Source organism: Dermacentor albipictus, chromosome 5 (assembly GCF_038994185.2).
Source record: "Dermacentor albipictus isolate Rhodes 1998 colony chromosome 5, USDA_Dalb.pri_finalv2, whole genome shotgun sequence".
Classification (NCBI taxonomy): Eukaryota; Metazoa; Arthropoda; class Arachnida; order Ixodida; family Ixodidae; genus Dermacentor; species Dermacentor albipictus.
In genome coordinates this window covers 174,728,225-174,746,431 of record NC_091825.1, presented here as the reverse complement: position 1 = coordinate 174,746,431, position 18,207 = coordinate 174,728,225, and the positions used below count along the sequence as shown (strand labels likewise).

At 48.0% G+C, this 18,207-nt stretch overlaps 1 long non-coding RNA gene across 1 annotated transcript in view; it reads right to left on the bottom strand.

The window, feature by feature from the left end:
* LOC135909217 (uncharacterized) overlaps positions 1-9,619 on the bottom strand; it is a 112,539-nt gene extending 102,920 nt beyond the window's left edge. The window contains exon 1 of the long non-coding RNA XR_011514744.1: positions 8,916-9,619. This is a non-coding gene — a long non-coding RNA (uncharacterized lncRNA). The remainder of the gene's footprint in view (positions 1-8,915) is intronic.
* Between the last annotated feature and the right edge of the window lie 8,588 nt (positions 9,620-18,207).

Here is an 18,207-nt window from a genome sequence, read left to right as displayed (position 1 = left end):
ATAGGTCTTTTTCTAGCGCAGTTTGAGCGCGCAGGTGAGAAGGCAAAATTTGCGAGAAGCATGCGGCCGCAACACTTATTAAGTTGCTGCCACGTGAGGTAGCTGATATCATTGCCCGCATGGGGAAAGAAGCAGAGGACTGATAAATTCAAAGCGAGTCGGCTTATAAAGTATAGATTATCAGCAGAAGCATTCAGGCGAAAATTCAGGGAACTCGAGAAAAGCAAAAGTGAGTCATACTCAGATTTCGCATACACTTTGGAGGTAAGCCTGAAAGAATGGCTCAGAGAAGAGAGTGCACTCGGCGACACAGAAAAGACAATGCAGTACGTTGCATTAGAACAGTTCTTCCGCCAGCCGCCCGAAAACATCCAAGTATTGGGTCCAGGATAAGCCAGGTGCGGACACTCACGAGAGCGGCTGATCTCGCTAAGGGGTATGTAACTCGCCGTGCGTTCGAAGGCGAAGAAGCTCCTAAGGAGAGGAATAAATACAGTCCCGTCAAGCCAGAGCGATGGTCAGAGTTAAGTCAGTACAAATCAAAGGAAAGGTCAGATTCGGTGAAAAATAGTGACAAGAACAGCAAGGGAAAGGAGGAGAAGGGTTGAAATCTGGGTCAGTTGGTACATACTTGAACGAAAAAACCAGTCAAAAACACAAATGACAAGAGAAGAAGTTCACGACACAACGACTGGGGGAGGAGGAGGAGGAGGAAAGAACTTTATTGTGTGCCCTGCGAGTTGGTGGGGAGGGCCAAAGGGCCCGCCTAGGTGACGGCCAGGAGTTCTTGGGTCCTGGCGGCATCCTCGGCCCACTGGACGGCCCATAATTGATCTTCGAGGGCGGGGCTGAGCAGCGCGGCTTCCCAGCGCGTGCGAAGGCTGCTGCTAGAGACCGCGTTTTCTTTATTGCTATTTAGCCCTCGGCATTCCCATAATATATGCTCCAGAGTGGCTCTGGATTCACATGTTCTGCATTTGTCGGTAGGATATACATCCGGATATATGATGTGCGAGAGCGCAGGATTCGGGTACGTCCTAGTTTGTAACTGCCGCCATGCGACAGACTGCTTTTTTGTCAATTTTGCGTGAGGTCGCGGGAATATGCACCTCTGCCTATAATGTTTCGTAATGTCATTATATGTTGTCATTCTGTCCTCCCACTCCCACTCATTTACCGCACCGTCACGTCCGGAGGGTGTCGGGGCGTCACTTGACTGCGGCTCGGTCCGTAAGCCCTCGAGCCGCGTCGTGTGCCGCCTCGTTGTTGCCGTCCTCCGCGAGGGTGTGAGCGGGTGTCCAGGTGATATATATCTTTCTTTTGTAATTTTGCCCTCCTGCAAGAAGAATTCGTAGTGCCTCCGGGGAGATTCGGCCGTTGGCAAAGTTTCTTATTGCCGTCTGAGAGTCGCTGACTATCACGGTTGCGTTAGTCTGAGCTGCTGCGAGCGCTATGGCTACTTCTTCAGCTATCTCGTTACTTGAGGGGCGTATCGTTGCGCTGTCTTGCACCGTTCATCCCTATCGATTACGGCTGCCGTAAATCCCCGTCTGTGACTGTATCGAGCCGCGTCTACGAACACTGCGTCCTTGTCGCTGCCGAATTTCTTCTGTATTTGCATCGCTCTGTTCTTTCTTCTGTCCTCATTGTGTTCTGGGTGCATGTTCTTTGGTAAGGGAGGTATTACCAATCTTTCCTTTGTATCTCTCGGGATGTCCACCTTGACACCATGCTGTGTGTGGTAACCTATGTCTAATCTCTCTAGGATGTGTCTGCCTGCTCTAGTCTTAGAGAGGCGTTCATATTGTGCCGTACATTGCGCTTCAATGAGCTCATCTATAGTGTTGTGTAGGCCTAATTGCAGCAACTTGTCCGTGCTGGTGCTGATCGGTAGTCCTATGGCTAGTTTGTATATTTTCCGACTGGGGGAGTACGAACATTTAGAAAGACGCCCAGGGAAGAAGAAATGCTTTGCAGAAGGGTTGAAATCTGGGCCAGTTGGTACATACTTGTACTCCCCCAGTCGTTGTGTCGTGAACTTCTTCTCTTGTCCTTTGTGTTTTTGACTGGTTTTTTCGTTCAGGAAAGGAGGAGTCACCCGACCAGAGGGCAGAAAGGCAAAAGAAAAAAAAGCTTTTGAGGCAAAGAAACAAGTAGTTTGCTACAACTGCTAAGAAACGGGGCATATCTCCATGGGGTGCAAAAATCCCAAACTAGTGTTGATGTCACTAAGTAGCAATGAGGAAAATCTGAAATTGCTAGAACCGTACAATCGAGACCTCATGGTAAACGGCAAACCGTGTCGGGTACTTCGCGACTCAAAAGCCACAATGGATGTGGTGCACCCGTCGTACGTGGAGGAAGGCCAGTTCACGGGAGAATGTGCTTGGATAACACCTGCTTAACCTCTGCTGCGGGTCGGCCCGGCATTGCACTATCTCCGGGATCGGCCCATGTATGGGGAGTTTTTTGCTTACCACGCCAACACGAACATTTCATTGGACGGTAGAGGTATACCGCTTCGCTGTAATAATACCAATTTTCAAATGAGGCGATTGTGTTTCTCCACTTAATTATTGTCCAATCTCCTTAACCAGCACTACTCGTAAATTACTTGAACATATCATACACTGTCAACTCATCAACTTCCTTGAAGAGCATAGCATTATTTTCAAGCATCAGCACAGTTTTTGCGAGGGCTACTCATGTGACGCCCTACTTCCCGGTTTTATTAACGACATACACGCTGGGTTTCAAGTTGATGCAATACTTTTATATTTTTCTAAGGCATTTGATCGCATTCCAGACACTAGGTTGTTGAATTTTTACAACTTAACATTCACTCTAATATAATTGCATGGATCATCAATCTGCTCTCATCTAGAATTAAGTTTACATCAGTTAACAATTCTACCTCATCTTATGCTGATATTACGTCTGGAGTACCACAAGGCAGCGTACTTGGACCTTTACTCTCTCCAATCTATATTAATGATTTACCCAGGTACGTGAGGAACAAAATCAGACTATTTGCAGATGATTGTATATTGTATCAATGTGCAACAAGTAACACTCATAGCCACTTAGTAAAAACTGGCCTAGAAGTGATATGTGCATGGTGCTCTAATTTGTTAGTGCCATTAAATATTTCCAAAACTAAACTGATGTCTTTCACTAATAGACCACCTACTCCCTCGATAACAATGCTGTGTAGAACTCGCCACAACTTACAAGTACTTTGGTATCAAGCCCAAACACCATCAGAGCGACGGTTTTGAGCGACAAAACGAGCCATCGCGCGAACAGGTCGGACATTCTTTTCGATCGATTGCTCAGTTATGGAAATCTATAATACATCGCTCGTCGCCCGGAAGTGCTATGAGCGACTATGAGTTCAGAGGGTGTATATGGATGACAGCGCAAGTAAGAGAGAAAAGGCGATGGGAGGAACTCGTTTTCCCCCCAACAGGTTGAATGTGCACAATGCCCTCTGGAGCTCCATGGCCGTCGTCACTTTAGCTGCTTGACAGCTGTAATTATCCGTGACTCCCCGCAGAAGCACTGCAGAAACTACAGCGCTTCCCTTTCTACTACCGTGCATGGCCAGATGGGACACAGATAGAACTGTAGAGAGGAGGAGAGGGAGAAGAGGCAGTTCCAATATAAAAGAGGGGGGAGGTGATGTGTGAAGGCAAGGAAACAGGGTGTCTACCAAGTTGGCATTCCCAAGTTCCCTGAGTATTCCAGATTTTCCCCGAGTGCCTTTGCAAAATTCCCTGAGTGATTCAGAACTGTTTTATGTCAAGACAGGCTGAAGCCATATCACCCGATGCTGTCACTCTCTAGTAAGCATATGAAGAAAATAAAAAAAAAAACTTATGCCAATGTGAATACTAAGGAGTAGTGTTTATGTTATTCAAGAAGAGAATCGAAGGGAGGAGTTAGTAAAATGCACAGCAAATAAAGTGTCTTCTAAAAAAATTTCAAATCGAGTCGGACACTCTCAAAAACGAATAAAAAGGAGATGCATACAGAAGCAAATATTTTCGAATATGAGCTATTTCTATCAACTGATAGCAAGCTCATGGGTTATGAGGCCCGAACTTTGTCACAATTGAGACTCTCTCTCAACAGCTCGTAATTAAGTGAACCTCAACTGCCCTGACATACTCTCAGCCTGCGCACGATGCCTTAGTGTTATGTTTCACTGCTTTAAAGAGTTTATTTTGGTTTCGATGAAGGACACCTGCATCTCAGCATCAGCCAACAGTTTGTTTTTTGAGCTCGAGCTCCTTCAAAACGGCGGCAGCACGCTTCCTTTCCCGTTCATTTCTCAATGCGTAGGTCCTTCCAGTTCTTGTCCTCCTTCCGCCACTCCTTCGTCCCACGGACCATTTGATGCATCTTCTTGGTCAGTTGCACACTCCACGTGCGATTTTTCTAACTCCCTAGGGGGCTCGAAAACGTCCGAAAAATCGGCCAGTTGGAAAAAATAATTGCATGTCATTCGCTGGCCTTGAGGGCTCAAACCGCCACAGGCACATTCGAAAACACCTTGAAGGCATCTCGATACACGTGCACGTATTAGACATATGGGTGCACGCGTGTATAATTAAGGAATACATACTGTGTACCGTGGCAATAGCCCCTTTCCACGCTTGTTACGCTTCACTGCAATACTTTTGCGTATGCTACACCAAGTAACATTTCAGTACAGAGGCGAAGCTGACTTTCGGGAACCGGCATTATACAACGCGTGCTTTCCAAGCTCCTAAGCCAATCGCGAGGGCCGCAAAGGCGGAGCCCGTGCCATTGCTGACAGCAGCGAATTCTTTCAATAAAATACACAACACCCAACGGCAAGAAGCTGCATAGCGAACGTCACCGCAGTGGTGGTTACGGCTGCCAGCGGATCTGCGTGCGAGAGCGCCGGTTCGAGGCGGCGAGGTAATGAAAATGGCAGAGGTACGTGGTGGCTTTGATTAATGCCGTTTCGGACCTGCGGTCACGGCAAAACGTCCGGAAAATCGGACGGCGAAGAGTTGTTGCGTCAAAAATATCAAACGTTCTGATACATTGACTCTGTGGGGTACGTGGTGGTGCCGTGAAGCCGTCCAAATTGTCGGGAATACGGAAAGTCGGTCGTTGACTGTACACTGGCAGCTCTCCAGCCGACGACAGGACGTCAAAGACGATTCATTACGATTCCTGACTGTTACTCGAGCCAGCATTACTTTCGACCCTTTCAATAAAATTGCAGCTAATTTTCCCTGATAGCGGCACAAATTCCATGAGTTGTCCATGAGTTTTTCCAGACTACTCAAAATCCCTGAGAATTCCCGGTTTTCCCGGTTGATAGACACACTGGGAAGCACCACTACTACACGACAGCAGTTGCGGGGAAACAGGATACGCTTAAGTTCAAGATACGGTGCAGTACGTTGCTGCTATTTCTGAAAAACAAACGCCATGCAGATATGTCAAGCGGACAAATTACGCAGGGCGTGCTTAAGCACAGCCGCATTAATTAAAGCCCACTGCAGGGTCTGGGAGCGGTCGACCGTCAAATCAACAGTTCTGAGCCCACCGCGGTAGCTGCGCGGCTATTGCAATGCTAGAGGTCGTAGCCGGATGTGGTCCCAATCGCGGCAGCCGTATTTCGACGGGGGCGAAATAGAAAACTCACGTGCACTTAGATTTTGGGACATATCTTAAAGAACATCACAGTGTCAAAATTAATCCGGAGTCTGCCACTACGGCTTAATTGCCTCATAATCCGAGTGTGGTTTTGGATTAAAGTACAGCCCCCATAATCCAATTCGATTTTAATACTTCTGCCACAATGCGTGCCATGTGAGAAAAATGGCAACGCTCTACCCTCTCAGAAGTTATAAAATATGGCGCACAACTACGCGTCAAGCAAACACCCCTCCCTGTGTGTTCTGTGTACTACGCAGAAAAATAGCAGTGGTGCGGGCAAGGTAACGTTTAACATCAACTCACCACTCTCGTGTTAGCCTAAACATTGAATAAATGAAGCTTTAGCCGTAAACATCACAAATCAAAGAATCCGGCACGGAAAGCTTTGCTTTCATCGATTCCCACAGTGCGTGGGATCTGTATAGTTTTTTTTACCTTTGGGACTGTGCTAAAAATCCGCACGAAGCTGTAACGATAACAACGATCCCACCGCGGCTCGAGGCCGCAACGAGGTGCTATGACCAGGATGTCCAAGCCCAGTCCGTCGATCCAGCAGATCTCGGCAGCCCTCGAAAGGCAACGACCTAGCGAAACCGGAGGGAGGCTGCCACCCCAAAAGAGGGGCAGGCGCAGTCGACCAAAGGAAGTAGTGCGGCCGCGGCCGAAGTAGAGGCGCCACACACCGCGAAGACGTCATGGCCGCGTCACGGTGACGCCTCCCTAAAAGGGGAAGGCTAACCGTTCTGCAGGCATTCATAACAAAGTTTCTTCACTCACTCACCCTTGCTACCTTGCCTCCACTAACCATACTCTCGGACTTCTTAAACATAAGTTAAAAGAAGCCCCAATGCATGTTAAGAAACTAGCATACACCACAAAATCCGTCGCAAGCTCTCCCGAGCCTATAATGAATATGCGCAAGCAGTGCAGTTGAAAATGAAGTACGTATGGCTTCAACTTCTACGTGGAGTGCGGAAAGTAAAACTTGTAAAATGGCCATGTACTACAAAACACGTCAGCAAATTTCACTAACATACAACAAGAGATTCAGACCCAGAATCAAACCTACATGTAAACAATATCGCAGCTATTGCTGAAATATTCGTCGAGTGCAATGTACAAGAGACGTCAGAAAATTTCTGAAAAATCTAACGAGTGACAGGCTGGGTATGGAAATTATCGCTGACCACAGTATAAACGCAAAACGCAGCACGTGGTTGCAAAACGCAAACGAGCTCACCCTTCCGGTATTGCCTGCACTTAGGGCTTACATCAAGTAACCAAAATAAATAACAGACCATTTCACAGACATCCATAGCCGTCATTTATTAACAAGGAGAAAAAAAATTGGCTGTGGCTTAGCTCTGGGTAAACCTGGTTGAATTGCGAAAGCAAAGTTTCCTGGGCACGTTGTAACCTTTCTCTCATTCTTCCTAGCTTGCTTAGCTTTCGCCTTATAATTTAACCGTTTCGAAGCAGTAGATCAACTAGATTCAGATATAGACTCTTCGTCGGTAATTTCCATGGCGAGATTAATCAACCAACGCGTAGCGCACCGCTATATATCCCAGTGAAGCCGCCACCGAGCGAGCGCAAGGCGAGGTTGTCGTCATATCAACGGAGAGACCACCTAGGCGCGACGCATGCTCGGGGGCCACTGTACACGCCACGAGCGGGAAGCAAGCCGACGTCACGCGTCGTCATAGCAACGGAGAGAGCTGACGTTACACCAGCTGCTAAGCGCCGCGCCGGCTCTGGGGGAGCCACGGCGTGGCCACAGCATACGCGACGAGCGGTTAGACCTGGCGTAGTATTAGACAGCTTTAGTTACACGTACGTGGAGACTTCACGTACGCAAACGTGAAGAGCCTACAAACCTTACGTGCACGCTATCTGAAACGCTTTTAGCTACACGTACGCGACGCGCCCCAAGAGGGACCACGTAGCTCCATCTATCGGGAAATGTGAACCCGCCGGTAGCCAATTCAATCCTGTCACCGTGTTTCGATGCAAGCGGTCTTCGCGTGCACGGCCCGCTATCGCTTGTTCGTGATCTCGCGGAACTCCCGCGCGAAGCTGTCTACGTGGGCAACAAACGCACGCAAAGAATTGAATCGCACGTACGTCCGTGAGACTAGCGCGCGGCCGCTACGTTCTACGCATGCGCACTGCTTACACGTAGAAGCTCTACGTACGCAAAGCCTCTACGTACAGTCGAGCGCGATTTGAAGGTTATCGCGCGAGCGTCGACCGAGAACGCGAACAGCGCCATGGCCAAGAATTCTCTGCCGAGGCGAGGGAAGTATCCGGCTGCTTCCCTCACTCTTTCTGCTGTTCCTACAGCAGCCGTCACTCCCTGCTGGGCTATCAGTTTCTTTTTCTTTTTTTGGTTCTGCGAACAGGCAGTGATCGCAGTGCGCACGACGTATTCTTCGGTATTATCTGAAATTGGACGTTACGAAGCTGTGTCTAGCCTATATAACGTCATTGCTGCTGAGCCAGGAAGAATGGGTGACCAGGAACATTAGCTTAAGCCCGCGAAGATACGAGGTAACCAAGTCCACACTTTATCGCAACAAATAGAAAGCGTAGAATACAGAGAAAGGGCGGTGAGTTTGTCGCGGAGTGATGGTTGTTGTATGTAACAGCTAACGATGGAGAGAAGAATGCGAAATCATGATTTTTCCTGTCCCGAAACCGGCCGCCAGGTGCCTGGAGTGCTGGGCTGGCTAACCCTCGCGCGATAACCTCCAAATCGCGCTCGACTGTACGTGCAACTAAAACTATCTATTGCTTTCGCAATAATAAATATTTTAGAAAGTCGGGAAGCCTGCAGCAGAGGAACACCGCGAAACAGCTGCTCCGAAACAATACGGCACCCTCCCTCCCCACGAAACCGGCAAAAATGGCGGCGAGGCAGATGATTCCGGTACGTCTCCAGTTTCACGCTCGAGCTCGCGAGGGTAATGGGCCCGGCGTCGAGCATCAGCTGGTCAACTCAACAAGGTCTTACTCTATGTTCGCTGAGGTCGTGCACAATTACGAAAACCGCTACAATACCCGCCTCTTGTTTAGATGAAGCACGAACAATTGGGCGCGAGTTCGGAGAGATGACAAAAGGGCAATAGCTTCTTTATTTAAGTGCTTAAAATTATGCTCTTTATAACTCGAAGAGACAATGAATAGAGCAGTGAACATATTTCATATGTACTCACATTTAGAAGCCCTGCTGTGCGTTCTCAAGGTTTGCACCGACGAACCGCATTGTTTCCCCGGGCAGCCGTCCCAACTCCGCACAACATACCCTCAAAGTTTCGTCGACGAACACCACAAGGAAGACAAGAGTTTTGGAACACATCGATACGTAAGCTGCCGAAGAACAGGAAGCAGCTTGTCTTGTCGAATCGTCCAACCGGTCCACGACCAAATGACGCAACCGTTGCGCGGCAAATTTATCCCTCCGCGAGACCCAACGTTACTTTGGCGAGACCATAGTCACACAAGGGGAGAGAGGGTTAGTAGCGACCGCCAGGCCCGGCGTCTCCGCCGCTTCTGCGAGCACCGAGTGCGCGCCAAATCACCGGCCTGGCTCTTAAGTGCCGTGTGCAGGCGTTGTCTTATTGGTTAACTTGAGCCACGAGATCTGCCGCTTCGCTAGTCGCACGAAGAGTTTGAAGGAAGGCGCCAGTGTTACGCCTGACCTTGAACTCGTTGACCGGGCCAGCTACTTCGGCTTTGGCGGGAAAAGGCCGACTCCGCACGTTTTCGTTTCGGTGGGGGAAAGAGATGTCGTCACCCTACAATGATGACGCCTACTCGTTTTCGTTTCGACTGGCCCGTTCAGTTACTTAATGCATCACTAGTCACTGTGTTCGTTCTATAGAAAGTGCGATAACAAGGAAAATTTCTGTTTGTACTGGCAAAGACGTAATCGGGAGTACGTTCTTAAACAAATTTACACTCTTTGGGTCGTATCTTGCCACACAAGAATAATCGTCATCTGTCTTGCTTGCGTTTCCTTTCTTGAAAACGCTGTGCTCGCTACTTTCCTGTCGATAATGCTCTCATGGTGATAACGCGCATGCCGTTCGTGACTTGGAAGGGCTGGGCTCACAGCGTTTAAGAAAGGAAATGCGGACGAGAAAGATGACGATTATTGTTGTGTGGCAAGATACGAGCAAAAGGGTGTAATTTTGTTTAGGAATCTATGCACTAGAAAACAACTATTAATTGGTCTGTTGTAATATCTTCGAACTGGCAACGCTCAAAGTGTGCGCGACAGTGTGGCCGCTTCCTTTGGTTTTATCCCGTCGTATTACCTTTGTTTGTTTTGTGTATACAGGGTTTTTTTTAGCTGCACCAAATTTTTAAGATTAGAAAAACGTAAATCACGGTAACGTTATGTTTACCTTTCGAGTGTATGGATTGGCGGCCTCATACAGAGCAATTTCCGCACTTACGTGGACAATTAGCGAAGTTACGCTAAATTAACTAATTTCTAATTATCAACGATAGGTGGCTACAGCAAACCAGTACTTTGGGGCCCATCCCCGACACTACCTATACTAGCAATCAAATTTTGAATAGCGGAGTTCATTTGGGAGCTACGCGAACGATTAATTCCGCTTGGCAGGTTCCTTGAAACCGAAACTGGCTGGAAAAAGTGCGTCTGTGTCGTCAATGCGCCGCCCCCCCCTCCCCCCTCTCCCTTTCGTCACGTCTCTGAGGTCACCGCTGGTCCGGCGCCGCAAGTAGCTTTCGTTATGCTTTCGTTATCCGCTTGCTGTCTGCGGGTTTGGCCTAGCGCTTCAATGCCGGCGGGCCGCTAAATTTACTTCGTCATTCCGTTTGGCGCCACGTGTGTGTCCATGCACTTCCACCGACGAAATGCCGTTTCAGGCTGTGGATGAAAACGACGTTTAATCAAAATTCACTTTCTCCGGGAAAGCTATCTCGAACGCGTGAGCGCGAGTTGTGTAAATGAAAACGCGCAAACTGAAACAGATATGAACATAACTCACCAAGTGAAGGGGAAAAAAAGAAAGGAATACTACTACTGCAGCAAAGACAACCTGCTCAATGAACCCGGAGTTTAATGCACTCAACAAAGCTTTAGTGCTGGAAGCCACTGCTCAGCAAGCTACTTGTTAGCAGGCTTATACGTATTTCACACACACATACACACAAAGTGTTGTTCCAATCACATGCCTTTAAAGGAACTGTTCAAAACGATGGCCATTCGTGGCAACACACATCATCAACCTATCTTTCATGCATTTAAATACTCGCTTGAGAATTGCAGCACATGCAGCAGTGATCCTTGCTTTGAGGTCTTCCACAGTGGCAGGTTCAGTGGCGTAAACAACATTCTTCACGTATCCCCAGAAGAAGAAATCTAGAGGGCAAACGTCTGGAGAGCAGTAATAGTAAGTGACTTTGAAGTGGGAAAAGAAGAGATAAGTGCACTACCGTAACTGTCTCTCGCTTAGGATGTCACCTCAACAGTACTGCACGGGGGAAGGGGAATAAAAGAGTGAAGAGAAATAAAGATGGAAGAGGGGGACGAGCGTTAGGCCGCGAAGAAAAACAAACAAAAAGAAGCATTAAACGGGGCCTATGGCCGCGAGTAAATGTTCGAGGACTCAAAGAACTCAATGAGAGCTGGGAAGGCTCTTTTGAGTAAAGCCGAAAAATCCCTAGGAACTAGACAGTCCTCAGGACGGGCTGTGGGGAGTCTTATGCGTCGATAGGAGGCGATTAGGGTTTCTCGAGCTGAGCTGTAAGCCGCGCAGTCTAGAAGGATGTTTGCGAGAGTTTCATCAACGCCAGCAGTTCAGTTCTGGCAAACGGAACTGACTGCGCCTGAATGGCGAGAGATCCGCTCCGCTGTGTTGAAGCAGCCAATGCGGATTAAAAGGGCGCTATCGGCCTGTGAGAGTCCCAGTTTTGGTAGCAGCCGAGGTGGAACGCCAGCGGCGACGCGATTGTCAGGGTGTTTGCTTCTGACTGCATTTGAGACCAGCTGGCGTGCAGTGTCAAACAGGGAAACGAAGTTGGTATAGACGAGGCAACCTAAAGTTTGCCCGCGCGGCACAAGCGCCGAATGCTCCCCTAGCGGACCGATGGAAGTTTCGAGGGTGGTCGCTGCGCTAGCACGCGCCCGTGTTCTGTACGGCGGGAGCGCTCGTGCGCGTGGTTTTTGCGATGCCGAGTGCGACCTCATCAGCCAGGAAAGGTGGCACGCAATACTGATGTGCTGTTGATTGCCGCAGCAGCCTCGAAAACACGAAAGGTCGTACGCCGCCCGTGAAGTTCTACAGATTTCCGGGGAAGTGGTACGAGAAGGACAGACGACAAGCATGGATAACTGCAGTGCGCCGAGTCAAGTCTCATACTTTCGCATTCGCGTGTAATATCTTGAAAGCGGAATAGTCATATGCCTGTTTTTAGTGCACGGCCGTTTGTTTAGTCGTGTCGCGTTGTGGTGGCATCCGCCGTTTGTTAGCGGTAAATGCATGCGTGTTGCGCCGCTAAGCTCTACGACGCGTGCTCGATTCCCAGCCACGGCGGCCGCATTTCGATAGGGGCAAAATGCAAGAACACCCTTGTTACCGTGTGCTTTGATTTTTGTGCATGTTAAAGAACCCCCAGAGGTTAAAATTATTCCTGAGACTCCCCATTACAGCGGGCCTCATAATGATTTCGTGGTTTTGGCATGGTTTTGGCTCTTAGAACCCCCGAATTTATTTGATTGCACTGTGCCTTCCCTCGCGATCGGCATGGACGAGCTCAAGAGAATTATTTCCCTTTTCCAAACGCCGCAACTTAAATTACTAGTTGTGCAGGTAACGAAAGGGGCCGCGCGCTACTTTTGTGTGGTAGCAGACCGTATTTAATGCAAGCCGCGGTCGTCGCGTGCGTCGGGAAGCGGCAGATCGGAAAGCAGCCGCTCGAGACGTGCGCGTTATGTTTGTTGTTTGCACATGCTTTCTAAGTATCTAAGTGTGCAAGTATCATAACTTGTAGTGGTACCACTCTTGTAGAATAATATATGCACACAATCACAGGAACGTTACCTTTGCAAACATATTATTGGGAGTAGTTTAATCCCCACAACAAATAGGCACACATACTGTTTCATTTATTTGCGATGCAGATGGAAGCGGCGCCAAACAGACCAATGGCACTCATAACAGTCTTCTCAGCAGTCAGCACCACCGGGACATGTGCTTTCGTACTGCAGCGACACAGCTCTTGAGCAGCAACAAGACACGTGTGAAACAGACTCCAGAACATGCCTTTTAGAAGTGACGGAACCGTCAAGAAGCAGCCCAATGGATCTGCAGTCATCGAGTAGTATGACAACAGAATTTCCTGCTGCCAGTGTGACTTATGCTGTAATTGAAATAAAAGTGGCTAAATTTCTGAACATGGCGCGTACCTCTAACTCGACGTCGTCTACGATCTTGTCGGACACCTGTGACACGCACTTGGCTTTCACTCTCACATCACCATGCACAATTTGTTCAACGCCGTACACGTTCGAAAGCAGACGCTCCCCTATCGTGAGGTTGCCGCCACGAAAAAAAGCTGTCGGCGTCGGCAACCTTCTTGAAACCGCACGGCAATCTTTGCATCGCTGTTGCGCAAGCAGGCGATCTGCCACCGTCAGAAACGGAGCGCCGTGAGAAAGACCAGCGAAGAAAAGCGCGGACGGCACAACGTAAACGAAGCGGAGACTACGCCACGACGCGACCGCGCTGCTTAGCGTTTCCACATTGGGGCGCTGTCAGGAGAGGCGCAGTAGCGCCGCCTGGCCATGGTTTTCTCGTCTATACAGCCACCGTGGCCGGGATTCGATTCCGCCACCTCGTGCTCAACAGCCCAACACCATAGCCAAGTCGTGGAACAAGATGACCCCATTCGTCAATTTTCCACGTCGTTTGTTCTTGATTGCGACGGGCAGCCAATCCAGCGTTTCACAATATGGGAAAGGATTGATAGTTTCTCGGGCTTTAGAAAATTTTATCAGTAATGGCCCCTGACGATCGAGAAAAAAAATAGTAAACAACACCTTTCCAGCGGAAATGACGGCCTTTGCTATCTTTGGGGGCGGTGAGTTCGAATGTTTCCACTGTAAGCTTTGCTTTCGTGTTTAAAGGGACACTAAAGGGAAAAATGATTTCTTCTGCATCAGTAAATTACCGTTCTACAATACCAAAAACACCACTCTTACAACGATAAGACGTTTGGTAAGCCAGAAAAAGCGCAACAACGAAATACAGGTGGCGACGCCTACTTAAGTTCCCGCATCTGGGGGCTGTGACGTCTTGGATTTTGGTGGCATCTTCTAGGGCCTACCAATTATATATAGCGGTACAGATTGACTACATTGTGTTCTAAAGGAACCAAATATTAAACATGGCAAGTTTCGGGAAGCTTTATTCAGCCAACGCGGCCCAAATGCGAAAACATAGTTTGGAATCCCTGACGTCACGCTGACGTACAGGCGCTGGGTTTTCGGCGCTAAATTCAAATACTGATACTTGGAACTTCATTTTCTCATCTAATAATCAAACTATCTTTTTGAAATGACTGCCTGCAGGGTTCTCAAACAATGCTGCATTAGTCTATACTTATTTATTGTTTCGCTTTAGTGTCCCTTTAAGGCTCGTAATAGTGGCACCATGGTTCGTCCCCGATCACAAATGCAGGCAAGAAGCCGTCACCCTCATTGTGATACCAGATCAGATGAGTCAAGGCAGTGCGGAACCTTCTTCTGGCAGTGGTTCAAAGTCTTCGGCATCCATTGCACACGCAATAGCCGATGACCGAGACATTGATGAACTATGGTGTGAACCGAACCCCGACTGATGTTTACACGCTCTGCCAGTTCATCTATGTTTATCCTCCGCACTTGTGTTGGGGGTGATTGCACGATGGCTTTGGCGCGGTCTTGGATTGCCTTTGCAACTTTCACGTCCTTTTTGAACCGTTTGCTCCAATGGTTCACAGTGGCCAATGAAATGCAATGTTCAACGTACACGGCAGCCATACGGCGAATAATTTCCTTTTGGGAAACGCCTTCAGCTGTCAAAACACTCACGGCACCCCGCTGCTCAACTTCTGAAGTGTCCAATTATGTCACGCAACCACGTTCAATCCAGTGTATGAGACCATTAAACAACATTTACCCTCACATCTGCATGTCACTTTTGTAAATGAGAGATGCCTGTGTGCTATGCGCATGCCTCGCAGATAATGGACCGAACAATTTTTGCGCGGGGTGAGTAGGCTCACTTTCATTTAACTCGCCCTCATTCATTAGAAATGCAAAGATGCAATGGAATATACAAATGCTTGATAAAGGGCAAAAAAGTGTCACTGGAAAGTTCACTGCACATGTACACAAAACCTCGCAAAATATCTAAATATACGTACAAGTCTCCAATAAATCTACGTGTCCAAGAAAAAGTCACTATACATAATGCGTCAAACAAGGTAAATAAACATGTAGCGCAATCACAGATTCACAGAATCCTAGATCCCGCCCCCATTACATCCACTCCCCCCGATGTATTGCGTGCGACGGAAGGCAGCACGCTTGCTCCCCGCTTTTCTCCTTTGTGCACACAAGACTGAAAGCCACCATCGTTGGCTCACTCATTCCACCCCCCGCCCTAGGCTTTCACTCGCACATACAGCATGCAGCACACGGTCACGATGTTATCACCCTTGGATTTCAAATGGAACATGATGGCGACAGCGACAGCAAGAATGCGCCTGAAGTGTCCATATAATTGCTGTCGCAATAATATAAGAGTATCCAGCGACTGAAGAGTCTCGTGGCCAATTACTTTCCACAAAAGAAGAAGTAACAATATCGAACTTTCACCATGCGGCAATTCGCTGCTCCGCAACAATGTATTTTTTTTTCTTTTATGGGGCGGGAATGCCGAAATGATAGAAGAAACGCAGAGGAGAGTATGTTGGGGCCACAATCCAATGCCTTCTTTGGAGACCTAATGTGGATACCGAATGAATATGGAAGAAAACGTGAGACTCTTGGTCCACTGAGAACCACACGCATACTCCTCAGCATCCTACATCAACGAGACAAGACTTTCCGGAGAGGTTGCGCTCAAGCGAACCCAGTGTAATCCGTCGAGTCCTCACAAGGATGGCGGTGAGCGACCATTGTTTCTTTTTTTCGTCTGTTAGCCAGAAAGCGTCCAAAACTCTGCCAGGTAAAAAATCCACTCGGCCAGAGAAAACAAAACGCGCACTGAATTGCACTGCGCGGTGGTCAGATTAACGGGAGAAAAATGCATGCGCTCTGGCTAGCTCTGGCAGCCCACAGGTAGAGTGGCGAGAATAAAAAAATTGAAGAGGCTCAATGTGTCCTCCCGAATGAAAGTCAAAGTAGAAAAAAATAAGTAAGAACGTAGTTACCGAGGCTGGCTTTAGTGTCTTGTCATGGATGCTTTGGCATAGGTGAAAAAAAAATGTTGAGATTTTTATGCGACATGATGGCACAAATGAACCACCACAACGCTTCATCTCATCAGACCTCGCTGCATTCTTTGTGAACTTGTCTTATGGTGTGTTGATTTGGCTTGCGTCATTGTATGTTCTCATCTAAGGCTTTAGAAAAGTCAATGCACCTTTGGCGTCAAATGTTTTATAACAACTTTAAACCCACCAACTTCCGCAATTGAATATCTCAAGCACAACTTTGGAAATGTCAATGCACCTTTCACATCAAAAGTTTATGACACCTTTATGCACATAAACTTTCAGAATTGACATCCATGCGCTTCGTAATCACAACGCCCTTGAAACTTTGCGCTCGGATGGGGCTGCTTGCGTTATGACTCCCGATGCATGGGCGTTTTTGCAAACTCCAGCCCGAGTTCGCAATGTTCACGTGAAATATTTTTTTTTTTTTTTTGGAGCGTGAACAACACATTCTTGATAAAATCCAGTGATTTCCGGCGCTGGGGGGTTGCTTTGGTCGACGGCGCATGGACAGCGCGAAAAAATTTCGGGGGGGGGGGGGTTGCTGAAGCCCCATAAGCCCCCCCCCCCCTGGCTACTCCCCTGCGATGAACATATGAGTCGCACTTTCATTTAGGAAAAATTGTTCTTCCAGTCTCATGCATTGTTAAAATTGCTTCACGCAAGCCTTTCGTCTATGTTTTTGAGGAAAGATGTTGCCCCTCAAAAATTAGCGATTCAACACTAAATGACTCATACGAACACTTGCAATAGACCACCTCGCTCTACAGTGGTGCAACAAAGTTGACACGAAGTTGGGAAGACGCTGTCAAGGGAAATGCGACACTGGAACCACTACCGCAACATCACTGTTATGATACTGCCGGAATGTCACAATGCCGACAGCACAGCAACCACTGAATGACAGTTGTGGATGAAGCGCATTAATGACAACAAAGAAACCATGGGATGTACGCAATGGTGTGGTGATGATGGTATTATGACCACTGCACAGCAACCATGAGATGTTGATGCTATGTAGGAAATAATATGATGACAATGGCCTAACACACACAGTGAGATGACATGATGATGGAATCATGAGCCCGGTATGCTGACAAAATCAGGATGACAATGGTTCCATCATGAGATAAAAGGCAATGATGGAAATGGTATTGCACAATTCTGACTCGAAGATGCTGGCACAGTGAGTGCAACGGCTTGACTGATGAAATAATGAGAGCTGATTTCACGGTACGAAGACAACGGCATGGACAGCAGCACAATATGTAATGGCAAGGCAGTGAGAGTGATACTGAAAATGACACAAAGTCGATGAAATGACAAGAAAGGAATCACAACAGCATTAGCGGTATGAAGTAATGACATCGCGACGGCATGCTACAATGTCATTACACTATGATGCTGGAATGTTGTAATGATGTGAAACCATTCTTAGTGCTCTTCTTTTTTAAACACTATTCATGCAAGAGGCACGGTGCATTACATTCATCTACTGCCAACAGAAAGCAAGAAGACTATAGCTATACATACCCACACAGCCACACAGGTGTTGCGTCTTGGAGGCGGCAAACTGCTAGCTGAAGCCCGAAGCACAGCACACTAGCAATTCTGCAAATAAGTGTACCCACACCGCACGAAACACAGCCACACAGGTGTTGGGTCTCAGAGGCAGTAAACTGCTAGCTACAGCCGGAAGCACAGAACACTATCAAACTGCAAGTACGCATACGCACACTACACGACACACAGCATCACAGGTGTTGCGTCTCAGAGGCAGTAAACTGCTAGCTACAGCCCGAAGCACAGCAGACTAGCAAAACTGCAAGTATGCACACCCCCACTGCATGTCACACAGCGACAAAGGTGTTGGGTATCAGAGGCAGTAAACTGCTAGCTACAGCCGGAAGCACAGCACACTAGCAAAACTGCAAGTATGCAGACCACCACTGCACGACACACAGCCACACAGGTGTTGCATCTCAGAGG